Source organism: Mustela nivalis, assembly GCF_964662115.1.
Source record: "Mustela nivalis genome assembly, chromosome: 6".
NCBI lineage: Eukaryota > Metazoa > Chordata > Mammalia > Carnivora > Mustelidae > Mustela > Mustela nivalis.
In genome coordinates this window covers 98,258,212-98,272,770 of record NC_139025.1, presented here as the reverse complement: position 1 = coordinate 98,272,770, position 14,559 = coordinate 98,258,212, and the positions used below count along the sequence as shown (strand labels likewise).

Sequence of the window (14,559 nt, the reverse complement as noted above, 5' to 3'; positions counted from 1 at the left end):
GTCAAGCTGAGCCCCAGGTGCAAAGGCACTCAGGGAAGAGGGAGGGAGCATCTGTGCAGGAGGCCTGCTGAGCTGAGAGAAGCAGCTCCCTCCCTCTCTTCCAGTTTCCCTTCCTTCCTCTTCTCTCTAATGGCAGGTGATGTCGGGCCAGGCATTTTGGGTACAAAGCAAGAGCTGAAGTCTTGGCCCTTGGTTTCCAGGTGTGGACAGCCTGACAAAGAAGTAAGACCTAGCTGCAAGCATTAATTTCCTAACACAAGTGCTTGATTTCCAGAAGTTGTCCCTGTTCCCCACTGGGGATGGGGTGGAGGGACAGAAAACAATAAGAAATAAACATGCTCATGTGACAGCCCTTGAAGAACAAGGAGGTCACCTTTTAGGTGGGGTTGGAAGAAGAGGCCTGCAGTGATATTCAGGTACCACTGTATATAGAAAGTTCCAGAATGCCAGAGATGAAGGAGGGGAGGCTTTGAGCATTGAAACAATGCTACCACCTCTTCCTCGCACCCCTCCTCCCTTTCTTCCCTGAATAACAGCCTGCCAAAAGATGTCAACACTTTAATCCCTAGAATCTGGGACTAAGTCCCTTTACATGGCACAGTGGTCTTTGCCAAAGTGAATAAAGATTTTGAGATGGAGAGAGGATCCTGGATTATCTGGATGGGCCCAGTGTAATCACAGGGATCCTTATAAAAGGAAGCAGGAGGCTCAATAGAGAGAAAAGATGGAAAGGATGGAAATAGAGCCAGGGAGGACAGGAGATTTTATGCTGCTGGCTTTGGGGCTGGACGAAGCAGCTGCAAATTAAGGTGGGCCTCAGGAGCTAGTAGAGTCAAGGAGGGGGTTCTCCCCCAGAGCCTCCGGGAGCCCCATTGACCCATAGTAGACTGCCAACCTCAGAGTAAATTCAATTGGTTTTAAGCCACTAAATTTGTGGTAAGATCTTATGGCAGCCATAAAAACCAATACAGCACACACACCACCCCCCATGCTGTCCCTGCTGCCTTCCCAGGTCCTTGTGAAGCAATCGTTTGAGCTATCTCTAGAAACAAATGCTAGCATTTATTTGAGATTATACAGTCAAAAATGGGGGGGAAAGGTATTTATAACACATAAAGTTGACCAAAAACTTATTTCTCTAAGTTCTAAGGGTTTGATAAGAAAAAAAACCCTAAATCAGGTTTTCAAACAAATACTATGTGTTCAGGAAAAGAAAGGTGGGTGGCCTGGTACTAAAAGGTGGGGGGGAGATTCTCTCAGATGTGTTACTGAGTGAAAAAGGAAAAGGGCAGAATATCTCGGGGAGGGATCATGGAACCCCATTCATGTCACACAGAAAACAGAGTCCTATTTGTATGTGTTCCTTTTTCCTGAAGGAATCACAAGAAAATGTTAACAAAGATGGCCTTTGGGACAGGGACAGAAGGGGCTGAACTTAATTTTAAAAATGTTCTAGTTGTTTGAGTTTTTTAAATTTATACCTCGACCCCCCCCCACTTTTATTGAGATATATTTGACAGATATATGTTGTAAGGGTACACCATGATGATCTGATACATGTATGTATATTTTGTGAAGTAATTACCTGATAAGTTTAGTTAATAGATTTTTTTTTGAGAGAGAGAGAGGGAGACATGTGGAGAGAGGCGGCCTGAGGGAGATAGATAGATAGAGAGAGAGAGAGCTTAAGCAGGCCCCATGCCCCAGGCAGAGCCTAACATGGGGCTCAGTCTCATGATCTTGAGATCATGACCTGAACCAAAATTGAGTCAGACGCTCAACCAACTGAGCGACCCAGGTGCCCCTACAGAATTTTTTTTTTTAGTGTCAACAAAGGCTAATCTGACCAGGAAGTTTAATGACTTACTTTTGGTTATCTTCTTGGAACCTCTCCATATTAAAAGAAAGAAAGAAAGAAAAGAAAAAAAGACAGAAAGAAGGTAAGAGAAAGAAAGTTCATTCTAAGCAGCCTAATAGAAGGGAAGCCCCACACGGCGAAATCAGGCAATCTCTGATGGTACATGTATATTACTGTTTTGCAAACATGAAACACCAGGGCATTGTGTAAGTTTTCCAGGGCATTGTGTAAGTGTTCCTTCTGCTCGGAGCCAGAGCCAAAGGAAGTATGAGCACCCATGGTCCCCTGTGTGGCTGACCTGGCCAGTTACAGACCCTGCCATCTAAACATGGCTGCGGAGGCAGCCTGGTGACTAGGTCTGTGAGAAGAACAGCATTGCCTGTGGGCCCTGATTTAGCCCCTTCTTCCCCCAACCCACCCCTTCAGCCTCTGACAAGTCTGAGGACTTCTATGGGCCTTTGTCTTTTTATCTGTAAATGTGAGGAAGGTAAGGATGTTTGTTTTCAGGGTTACTCTGAGGTTTCAATAAGCTAATGCTTGGGAGGAATGGCCCAGGCAGGAGCACCCAAAACCAAGTGTTCTCCTTCCCCACCTTTCTCTTCAAGCCTGTCGGGCTGAAAGGGTCTTTTCCCACAGGAGTGAGGTCAGAGCAAGTCCTTGTCTACAAAAGGACAGAGATCTCAGAGAGTAGACCAAAGTCACGAAGCCCCACATCTGTCTCCATATCTATGTATTTGCCCCCAGGGGTTGTCTCTGCCAAGTCACGGAAGGTTCACCTAATGTGTGAGCTTTTTACAGCTGCACAAAAGCCTGTTGGGCCTTCTCCCTGCTACACATTTTATCGTCACTGCCGTCGCTGAACTCCTGGGTGTCATTAGCACACATGCCTAGGCCCCCGTGACCAGGGCGAGGGACAACAAGCAAGCTCTGTTTCCAGAGCCCCTGTCCCGATGGGCTAGTTTTCCCGGGGATTCAAACAAATGGAGCGATTCAACTTTGAGCCGCTCCTGGTGGTGATGGGGGCTGACCGCCGCGGCAGCTTCAGAATTCTCTGTTCCACTGGCTGCCTCACACAGAAGGTTCTGTAGAGTCCCGCTGCTGGGAGGTGGGCAGCCCCCTGCCTGACAGGAGCTGCAAGGCCCGCGCAGGGGGCCCGAGGCACCCCCTGCCTTCCCAGGCCTTCAGAGATGCCGCCTCCTTCCCCCAGGAAGTATCCCACCTCTTGTCTCTCTCAGGCATTCGTTCATCCGTTCAATGCACACCGTTCCAGAGAGATCTTTAAGTCCCAGGCACTGACCCAGGCTCTGGTCAGGCAGCAGAGACAATGAGACAGACACTGCCCTCACAGCAAGGCCACTCTGGTGGCCACGGGAGCAGAGAGGAGGTTGCGAAGAACACAGGATGGGATCTTGGCTAAAATAGAAACCACAGTCACCCCGTACTTGCTGAGTGCCTACCATGAATGGGCAGTGGGGCCAGGAGGAGGTAGAAGGATTACAGGACCATTTATAGTCAGGGCTTGGTTCCATCTGGGGGTCAGGGGAGAAGAGGGGAAAAGGCCCACCGGGGTTTTAGCTCAGTGGTGGTGGTGGGAACACGGAGGGGAAGCAGTTTTTGGAGTGTGTGAATTGGGGATGGGGGTGAGAATGAGTTAGTAGTTAGATATGTGGGGTTTCAGGCCCAGAGGCACCTCGGAGGGCAAGGGGCCAGCAGGCAGTTGGACGTGTGACATCATGGCACAGGAGCGAGCCCTGGACAGGCAGTGTGGATGCAGGAGGCAACACAGGGGTGGGTGGGGGAGGCGCAGAGGGTGACCGCTCAGGCTAGAGAGGACCCAGGACAGCCCTCTGAGGACCTTGTGCTTCAAGGATGGGAAAAGAGGAGGAGCCCCAAAGTCTAGGAGGAGTGGTCCCACAGGGTAAGGGCACACAGAGAAACAATGCCATGGCATCCTGTGTCAGTACCCACTTTTTAAAAATTTTATTTATTAGAGAGTACACGTGAGCAAGGGGAGAAGTAGAGGGAGAGGAACAAGCAGACTCTGCAAGGAGCATAGAGCCTGACTCGGGGCTCGATCCCATGACCCTGAGATCATGACCTGAGCTGAAATCAAGAGTTGGTCATTGCCACTGTGCCATCCAGGTGCCTCCATACCCTATTTTTTGAGGGAAGTTTCCTTTAGGAAACCACTCTTCCTCTTTATTATTATTATTATTATTATTATTATTTTAGATTTTATGAGAGAAAGAGAGAGAGCTCACATGAGTTCGGGAAGGAGCAGAGGGAGAAGCAGACTCCTATTGAATAGGGAGCTTGATGCCGGGCTCAATCGTGATCTGAGCTGAAGTCAGATGCTCAACCGACTGAGCCACCCAGGCACCCCACCCTTGCCCATGTGTCATTCTTTCGTGTGGTTTGAGTGAGGTGGGCCAGTCCTTAGGTAGTTGTGTCCCTCAGCCCCCACTGGGCTTGGGTTAAAGACGGCCTTATAAGCTCTGAGGGCCAATGGGAAGCAAGGAGACATCAGTGTCAGTGAGGGGAGGAAAGGGCATCTATTCTTAAAAAGAGGAATTCTTCTACCAGAAGAGAGCCTCCTCAATGCCCTTCCTCCTCCCCACCACTAAACACTTTAGAAAGAGTATTTAGGATGTGAAGTCAGGAACCAATGCTGCCATTCATAATTATAAGGGGAAAACCTGGGTGCCTGGAGATTGTTTAGATAGTGGGACAGAGAGCCCCCAGTTCTTAGGTGACATTGTTTGAGCCACTAGATCAAGCTTCACCTGAAGCCAAACACCCTCTAGGCTTTTCGGTTAAGCAAGTCAATAACTTCACTTTCCTGCTTAAACCCTTTTGACCAAAGGCTTTTTGTTTGGCTGCTTGCAGTGCAGAGTCCTCATTAATGCACAAGCTGAAGAGAAGGTCTCAGGTCAGTGGGTGGAACATGGGATGGGAGGGAAGGTGTCAGGACTTTGGAAACCCTGACACTTCGGTGTCCCTGAACCATTGTCAGCTACTGAGTCACACTTGCAATCTCTTTACAAGCTTCCATTGTTTTGTTTTCTCTCCTGCTTTATCGCTTCCCTGACTACAATTAGCATTCTAAAGTTGCTTACTCACTGAAAACGAGATGCTGCTGGAAAATAGGTTAGACTCCCTCTTTCCTTCTGTTACCCCTCAGGTGCCAAGGTCCCATCCTCATAAACCAGGGTCAAGGTTTCATGTAACAGCAGATCCTTGAGTCTCTCCCCACTCAGATCCACCTTCCACATGTGGCCCGGTGGGCTCTCAAAAATGCACATTCCTGCTTATAAAACACCAGGACTTCCCACCACCTGCAGGAAGAAATCGCAAACCCCTTGGCATGGTGCTTGTGGTCATCTATGTCTTCTAGATCCTGGGTCACTTTGCTATATCTGATATTGTCCCACGAGCCCCAACACCAACGGTTTGTCATTGAATGATTTGAATGTGCCACGTCCCTCCATGCCTCTGGGCCCGTGTTCTGCTTTCTACTCCGCATGGAGAGGTCATCAGTCATGAGAGCTAATGTTCATAGGGCACTTTCCATGTAGCAGGCACTGCATGAAATGTGTGCATGGATTATCTCCTTTAATCCTTACAAATTCCCCATGAAGAGAGTCATCCCCCCCTCCTCCCACAGGGTTGCCTCCTGGTCGTGCCCCAGGTATGGGGAAAGATGCTGGGAAAGCAGATACGGATTCTGCCTTGAGGTCAGCACTGGAGTTAGACAAAAATACGATTGTTCTGAGACTGGGAATTTGAACATGAATTGGGGAGATCCAGGTGAAGAATGGGGGTGCATGTGGTCATGAGGGTGGGAACCCCATCTCAGCTGACACTGAGGCTCCTCCTCCCTCAAGCAAGGGTCTCCCGGGCCTGATGGGATACGGGCCTTTCAGGCTTGGTGCTCCAGCCTCCATTATGCTCCGCACATCACAGCTAATAGCAGTGCCCGGACTTCCTGGACCCCGAAGATGGGAAGTTCCATGATGTTCCTGCCAAGCAGCTGTGGGTATGAGGGATTATTTGCATCTCTTCTGGGGGTGGGAGCTTGTGTGATGAGTAGGCTGATCACTCCCCTCTTAGGTCTCCCAGAGACACCCACCCCACCCCCCAAGCCTGACCCTTTTCAGAAGGTTGGGAGAAACTCCCAATTCTCTATTCCTGCTGTTTCCACCTCACCCCCTCCAAGCCCTCCCCATCTCAGACAAGGCAGCATAACTCCCCTGAAAACTGTTTTCACCAAACAAAAGCCAGGAAGGGGAGGGAAGACTTCTGGGTGCTTGGCAACAGCAGCCTGGGGCTGGCTCACCCAGCAACACAGAGGACTCTGGAACAGAACTCACAGACACGGGGCTCCCTCCCCTGCTGGGAGAACATCTGCAGCAGGAGGAGAAAGTGAGCAAGTGAATACTGCCCCCCCTCCCCACACCCCCGTTTGTGATGACGGTCATCTGATTGAGGGCTGGCTCCAGTGTTCACTGCTTGAGCGTGAGCTACCCAAGGCAGGCTGCTTTCTTCACTTTGGCCCTCGCACAGGGCCTAGCACACAGTAGGGCTAGTAAGTGTTTGTGGGAGGGAAGGAGAGAGGAAAGAGAGGGATGAGGATGGAAGGGAAGGAGGGAGAGAGGCCCCGAGGGAGGAAGGAGAGAGGAAGAGAGGGAGGAAGGCAGACAAACGGGCCTGAGAGAGGTCCTGGGCAGGCTGAGCCTACAGGCTGCTAGTGGGCCTCTATCCCCGCCCCTTTTCTCAGAGCCCCGCCCACCAACCCCTGGCTTCTCTGTCCTACAGCTGAACGGGAGAAGACTGCTGCCTGGTGGGGACACCTTGGTACACCGCCCTCTCGCCCTCTCGGCTTCTCTGGTAAGAAGCTGAGTGGCTTAGGGGGAAGCACACAGACTTCAGAGTCTGGCAGGGCTGGGTTACAAGGAATTCCAGCCTAGTGACCTTGGGCAAGTTACTTATCCTCAGCGGCCGCCGGGAGGCGCTCATTGTACCACAGGAACTGCTAGTAAATTCACGTGCCTGGCAAATGGCAGGTGCTCCGGAAACGGTGCTATTACTGTTTACAGTGCATATTAAACGTCGTTCATTCAGCCTACACTAATGAGAACCCCCAAGCCCTCCCCTCCCAGAGCTGCTTCTCCAAGTCCCAAAGTCCCTTACATTCTGCTGGGCCAACAACAGAACACCTCCTGTGTTAAGCACTAGGGATCTGGGGATGAAGAAGCTAGAATCCTGTACAGTGAGGGGGTCACCTCTCTCCTCAAGACCTTCTGGCCCCCTGGTTTTTCCTTCTCACCTCTTTCTCTAATCTCCTTGGGCTCTAATGTCCCCTGGACTCAGTGACAATCTCTCTGGAAGGGGGCTCGTCTGGGAGCTCCTGCAGTCCTTGCCACCCCCTCCTGACAGTGGACGCTCATCACTCAGGGAGGCCAGAAAGGAGGGGAGAGGTCAAACTCTTTTCCTGGCTCCTCTCCCCTACAGTGAAAATTCCAGGCTCTTTGCTGCTGGTTGTTCCATGACACCTCTTTTGTATTTTAGCTTCTCCGGCTGAAAGACCAGTAGGAGGAAGGGAAATGCAGCCTCCCTGAGGAGGCCTCCTTTTTGGAAGAGCTTCCCAGGCCCAGAGAGGGGAGAAAGAAATTGGGCACCACTCCAGTATTGCTGACACTGGGCCTCACCCCTCCTGCTCTTCCTCCTTCCCAGCACCCCATCCTCCCACTCCTCTCTTGGGAATATTTGAATCTCAAAAAGGAATGTGGGGATCTGACAGAGGACTTAGATACAGAATATATAAAGAGCTCCTTTATCTATATATAGGCAAAAACAAAAAAAACCCAAATCAGCAAATACATAAGCAAAAGACTTAGAGCAGCCACTTCACATAGGTGGGTGTCAAATGGCCAAGAAGCATGAAAAGAAGCTTGACCTCGTTAGCCATCAAGGAAACTGAAGTGAGAACTAAATGCCACAGCAGAAATGAAAAAGACAGGAAATACCAAGTTTTGGTGAGGGTGTGGAGTAGCGGGAGCCCTCGTAGACTGCTGGGGAAAGAGTAAGGCTGTATAGTCCCTTTGGAAAACAACTTAGAAGTGTCACTAAAGATGACCACGGGTATATCTACCCCCTCGAAATCCTGAGCCTGGGCGTATACTTAACAGAAATTTGTTCATGAAACACAAAAAGTCAAAGACATTAATGTCCAACGTAGAGCTATTTGTAACCATGCAAGCTGGAAACTACCCAAACTACTCCGAGCAGTGAATGAATAAATACAGTATGGTAGTGTAGACATGGGGAATGGGGGCAGCAGGGAGAATGAACCAGCTACTGCTCCCTGCAGCACCACGAATCTCACACACATAACCGTGTGTGAAAGAAGCCAGCTACGTCAGCGTGCATGTGCCTTCACGTGATTCTGTTAATTTCATCTTCGAAACCAAACAAACCTGAAATCTACCTATGGTGTTAGAATCCCGGGCAGTGGCGGCCTTTGGGAAGGAGAGAGGCACAAAGGGACTCAGGCGGGGCTGGACAACAGGTAACAGGCTGTTCTCTACGCCATTCCCTGTTTTGCTCCTTTCTGTTTGCATGTGTTCCACAGAAAAGAAGGCTACCGGACAAAGAAGAATGCAAAGGCAACACTGGGGCCGAAGGCTAAGCAGCAGACTCAGGTGGAGGTGAGTGGCAATGGCAGTGAGATCATCCCCCCTCAATCCATAGCCGTGGGAGGGAGGGGAAGGGAGAGGAGGGCAGAGGGAGGAGTCACAGTGTGACTGACCTCTTGAGGAAGTGATAGAGCTTGAGCAGCCCCTCCGATTTGTCCTGCCTCGGGCTGCAATGGCCCGGGTCAGTCACCCCACTCTGGCAGGTCTGGCAAGGGGCATGTGGGTAGCCTCCACAGGCAGCCTGCCACTTGAGTAGAAACAATCTTATGGCCTGGAAAGGTTTTCCTGAGGCCCTTCAGCCCAGCACTCCTAGTCTGGTGAAATTCTCCCAGGGGCACTCAACCCTCACAGACCCACATGTCATTGCAGCCTGTGCCTCACTCCACACAGACGGAGAGGCCTGGAGGCACCACAGTGCCTTTGCAGCATCTCTCCATACCTCAGCAAAATCCTGCCCTCAGCCTGGACGCCCTCACCTCGGCCTCCCTTGGTGAAATCTGGCTAGCCTTTATGACTCTGTCACCTCTTTCAGGAAGCCCTCCTTAATCCTGTGCCTTTCCTAGGAAGAGTGGCCCTTACTCTTCTGAGCCCTCTCCAAGCACCCTAGCACTCAGCCTTTTATAAAACTCTCATTGCACTATTTGTTTATGTGCCCGTGTCTGCAACTGGCAGGAGCCGATCTGATGGGGAGAGGCCTTATCGATCCACTGCACAAATGGACCCTACCATTTGTTGCATTCCTCAACTGTGCCTGCATTTACATAATTCTAACAACCCTGAGAGGTGAGAGTGGCTACCTTTTAAAACAGGAGGAGCCCATGCCCACCCGCCATCACACAATCCTAAATATCAGAGTAAGGACCCAGATGGGAGTCAGTGTGAAGCCTTGGAATCCTCTGGAAATGGTGTTTAGGGAAGGAAGGGAAGGAAGGGGAAGGGGAGGGGAGTGAAGGGGAGTCGAGGGGAAGGGATAGAGGAAAAGAGGAGGACAGGAAGGAAAGAGGGAGGGCTCCTCTGCTCAGTCCCTACTGGCAGCCTCTTCCAACAAGCAAAGGCACCTAATGGGTGGGAGGGGCAGCTCTCTCCCTCCACCAGGCCTGCCTGGCACTCTGTTCCCAGAAGCTCCTCATCCTGGCCAGGGAAAAATGCAGTTGTCAAATCAAAGCCTTTCTGTAGAGGAAGGTCCCTGGGCCAGGGCTGGAGCAGGAGCAGGAGCAGGGTTAGCTCACAGTTTTAATCCTGATGTTTGCCTTCTTTATTCCACCCCCCAGTGCTCCCTTTTAAGAACTGCCTCGGGGTTCATGTTGCAGCATCAGACAAGAATGGAAGTCACAGCTGGGGTTAGCAGTGGGAGCCTGTAAAGCGTGAGTCCCCGGGGGGCGCAGGGCATACAGAATCCTGCACTGAGCCCAGAGCACAACAAGGGGGCCTGGGCCTCATGCTTGGATGGGGAGCAGCAGACAGATGTGTGGGCCTCAGGTGCAGACACACAGAGATGGCCACGCAGATGTGCCTGAGAGCACACAGAAGCTCACACGCACTGGTCGTTTGCACACATGGCTCCGGCGTGCATCCAGAGAACAGCCTCTTGTGCACATATGAGCAGGTGTGCACACACATGGCTGGCATGTCAACAGGCACGCCCAAACACACAAACACCCCAGAGACACACCCAGACATTTCTGGCAAAGAACATCCTTTTGTCCTCAGCTTCTTGCCACTGAGAGTCTACTGGTTCCATCTCTGAATGTCTCACCTGACTGTCCCTCTTCCCAACCTACCACAGCCCCTGTTTCCTTGAGCCCCCACTGGGCCACTGGACAATGGCAATGGTGTCCCCGCTGGGACCCCGCCCCTCATCCTGGTGCACTCTTTGGTTCAATGGACATACAGGAGCAGGGGGCATCTGGGCAATCAGGCAGATCTGATGGCATCACTTCCCTGCTTTAAAACCCATCCGAGGCCTCCCCTTTCCCACCAGACGTAGCTCAGATCACCTGCATCACACATAAGGCCCATGGCGATCTGGCTTCCACTCCAGGTGTGAGCTGGCATGGAGCGCCGTGCCCTGGGTGCCACAGCCGTGGGACTCCCTCAGGAAGTTGCCCCGCATGCCTCACAGGGCTCACTTTTGCTCACACCCCGCGAGAAATGCCCTCTTCCCTACTGCCCTGGGTTCGGGTGCTACTTGGCCACCCTCCCAGGCCCAGGTCAGTCACGTCTCTCCACTTCACCCTGACACTGAAGGCTCCGCTGTCCTGCCCCACTATTTCACAGGCCCTTCGTTGGCCTCTCCGGTGTCACTGTCCTCTGTGTGCGACAGCTTCTCCCACAGAACTCCAAGCGGGCTGGTACACAGACCCAAAGGTACTGGTGCTCAGCGAGTTTCTGGGTGTGAGTGAGTGAATGAATTTGGCCTGTGGGCCATCCGATCGCCCCAGGTGATCTGGCCTGGCTAGGTGAGCAAGCTTGGCATGTGCATGCGTGGTGACTTCTTGAGCTCCGCCCCCACACCACTGAACGGGGGTGCTGAGGGCTCCCCACAGTTGATGGTGCTGGCTCTCAGGATGTATGGAGAGAAGTAGGCTGAGTGGCTAACGCGGGGTGGGCGCTCCATAAATAATAGCCAAGCTTGCTGTTGCCAATTTCTATTTTTATTTCCACCAAGGCCTTCCCATTACTGTTTTCTGATTGTCGTCCCCCTCACCACCCCTTCAGCTGAGTGCTGGGCTCCCAGAATGGACTCACTTGACAGTTCACCACAGGACGGGTGGACGATGTGGCTTCTTGGGATCTGTGTGCAGTCTGAGACTTCAGAGCCCTGTACTGTACTGCCTCCTCCCAGCCAGCCTCCCGGGAAACTGGAAGCTGAGAGCTGCCTGGGGTCCGGGTTCTCCTCCCACCCCCAAGCTGAGCAGCTGCTCTGTTCCAAGTCCTGAGCCGAGCTGGGACCTGGGGGAGGGAAGTGGGCACAGCTGGGCCTTTTCACCTCCTAGCAGCTGCAGGCGCCCCCCAGGATGCTGCACATGTGGCTAGGGTTCCCATAGCAACCTGTGTGGGGACCTGACCTGATGTGGCCACTTCACTCCATCTCCTCCAGGACTTGCGAGAGAGGTCAGGGAGAGCACTGGAGGGATGAGGCTGCTGGGCACTTTGACAGGCACACACTCCCATCTGGTGGCTAGGAAATTGAGGCCCAAAGACATGGGCTTCCAGCCCCAGTCCCTCCAGGCACAACCAAGAGCACTGGTCTGCAGCCATATCTGTTTGTACTGGGGCAGCTAGCGACGGTCAGCACCAGGCACAATCTCTGGCTGCATGCAACCCAAGCCAAGCCCCAGGGTCATAAACAAGAAAGGACATACGGAAGGACGGTAGAACAGCTCCAGGAAGAAAGGACAGGTGAGACGCATGACTGGAAAGGACAGGGACAGGGCAGCTTCAAGGGCCTTGGACCAGGAATGAATGGACAACGATCTCATCAGAGTCAATAAACTTCGGTTTTGAAGTCTTCCTGTCTCTCCATGTGGGGCTCAGGCTCAGGAGGACCTGGGGCCAGTGCCACCTGTTGACTGGGGTGAGCAGAGCTGTGGTTGACACTCCTACCAAGCCTGCATCTAATGGGGGAGGGAGTGGTCTCCAAAGAAAATTTGGGATGTTGTTTCTAGAAGAAAAGGGAATAAATGTTAGGCATGCCCAACCCGAGCTCTTCTGAGCACCGTGCTGCAATGGGTACATGAGGTGGGAGATTTTCTATGGGGAATGTGAAGGGAAATGTAGATGCACAGTGGGGGTGTTTCCTGGTAATGCGAGAGCCAGCAGTGGTGGGGAAATGGATACCCAGAAGAAAGAAGGGGTGGTAAGGTGGTCACATGTCAATTTTCATGGAACAAAATGCACCCATGTTCATGCTGTTAACTGACCTTCCTTCTGCATCCCAACACAGACATAGACACACATTTCTTTCCTTTTTCGATTTTTACCCAATACTTAATTCCCAGGATCACAGAGATTAGCCTTGGTTGGTAGAAAGAGCCCTGGTCACTTTCAAACATTCTCTAAGATTTACTTACTACATTCACTGTTTATTACCTGCCTTTCCTGTCCCTTCTAGAATGGAAGATCCAAGAGGGCAGAGATTCTCTCCTGTTTGTTCACAGCTGTATGACTCATGCCTAAGAGTGCCTGGCATGTAGTAGGTGCTCAATAGACATTTGCTGAATGAGTGAACCAAACACTCTGATAGGCATTTGGGATACAAGAGTGAACTAAAAGAAGGAGCCTGATCTCATGGAGCTATATAGCCCAGTGAGACAAAAAAATAGCAAAAGAACAAAATGAAAATTATACAATTCAAAGAAAGTGATTTTTAAAAAAGAACTAAGATGGTGGGAAATTACTTAAGATATGGCAGTCACAGGACAGAAGTCCTCTCTTAAGCAGCAGAGATTTAAACAAAGATCTAAAGGGTAGAAAGGGGCTGACCATGAAAAATGTGAAGGCAAATTCTTCCAAGAAGTGGAAAGAGCATGTGCAAAGGCCCTGAGGCTTTTGTCTGTTGGGGGAACTGGAATGACAAGATATAGCTACTGGCTAGAGCTCAGTAGCCAAGGACCAGAGGATACAGGTTGAGAATGGAGAGTGTATCAGCCCCCACCCCCACAACCCACAGGGCCTTGTAAGCCATGGGATGGGGACTGGATTGCATTCTGGGTAAAGTGGGAAGCTGTTAAAAGGTTTCGAACATTAGTGCTTGACCCCTTTCATGATTCAGCCTGATCACTCTGCTCTGGCTGCCAGGCAGAGAATGCACTAAATCAGGGCACAGTAGACCAGTCAGTAGGCAATTGTGGCAGTCCAGACAGAGCACGGGTGGCCAAAGTCAGGAGACAAGGGGACACCTTCAGGCTACCTCTCAGTTAAGTCAGGTGATACAGTCAGTTTGAATGATATCACCGTCTGAGGGCTATTAAGGTACCCCTCCCCCCCCATTTCCAGTCTACTCCCAGTCCGTGGGTGATGGATGGACACACTGATGATCTGGCTGGGCCTTGCGCCTAAGTGACAGGTGACAGATGGGGTTGGAACAGAATGCTCTGAGCCATGTGGCCGAGGCACTGCTAAGAGGAGGACTTTGGAGCCAGGAGTTAATTTAAAGAAAGGAGTGGGGGAGCTCAATATCGCTTCCTCCACTGTTCAATTAGTGGAGAGGGCTGTAGGGAGCTGGAGTTTAAAAGATGCCCTTAATCATCTTCTGTCCGCCTGGCAGTGTGCGGGAGTGTGGCAGGGATAATTGTACCTACCCATTAACAAATGCAATTACGGCTCTGGGGCCTCCAGCACCCCCTTCCCCAATTAAACAGCTGATGAGGGGGCCATGGGGGAGGCCTTTGAGATGAATCACTTGATGCTGAAAACATGGAGGCCTGAAGTCTGGACAGAGAGGCGATTAGAGTCAATAAAATCATGATGGGAAAAGAGAGGCTCCTATCCACTCCCTGCCTGCTCCAGCCTGAGGCCCTCCAGGCAGCTGGAGAGCTATTCTTTAGGACAAATTGGAAGTTCTGCTTTACACATAGGAAAGCCAATACTTGGAACCTACTGACCAGTGCCTCCAGCCAGCTGCTTCCTCTCACAGAATGTCTAGATGCCTGTGAACTCCTTGGTAATTGCGGTAAGAAACAGGGCTGTCCGGTGTGCGGGTGGGGAGGGTGTGAGGAGGGCGTGCTCCCATCCTGTGAAGGGGAGGGGTGGCAGGAAAGGAACCTCCTTCCTTGGACAGCTCCAGTAGGCCAGGCCTGTGCTCCCTCCTTCTCTAGGGGCCATATCCTTTCTTTGAATCCAAATCCCAACAGCTTCAGAGGAGGGACATGGTCTCCCCTTCTAGAGGCTGGAATAGAAGCTTGGGGAATCCAAATGCTAGGGGGAGAGCTGGGATTCGAACACTGGCCTATCTGACTGTTAGATCTTCCCTCACTCTGCTGTGTGGAGTGGACTCTTCGAGGT

General features: G+C 51.6%; 1 long non-coding RNA gene across 3 annotated transcripts; it reads left to right on the top strand.

Annotated features, from left to right (window-relative positions):
* Positions 1-6,192: 6,192 nt before the first annotated feature.
* LOC309866857 lies at positions 6,193-14,221 on the top strand. 3 transcript variants are annotated; one of them, XR_014312836.1, is made up of 5 exons: positions 6,226-6,280; positions 6,674-6,745; positions 8,490-8,565; positions 9,825-9,917; positions 14,133-14,221. It is a non-coding gene; the product is annotated as an uncharacterized lncRNA (long non-coding RNA). The 3 variants fall into 3 exon arrangements; XR_014312838.1 differs by lacking the exons at positions 9,825-9,917; positions 14,133-14,221 and adding an exon at positions 8,923-9,193 and having other exon boundaries at positions 6,193-6,280; XR_014312837.1 differs by lacking the exon at positions 14,133-14,221 and having other exon boundaries at positions 9,825-11,045.
* The last annotated feature ends 338 nt before the right edge of the window (positions 14,222-14,559 follow it).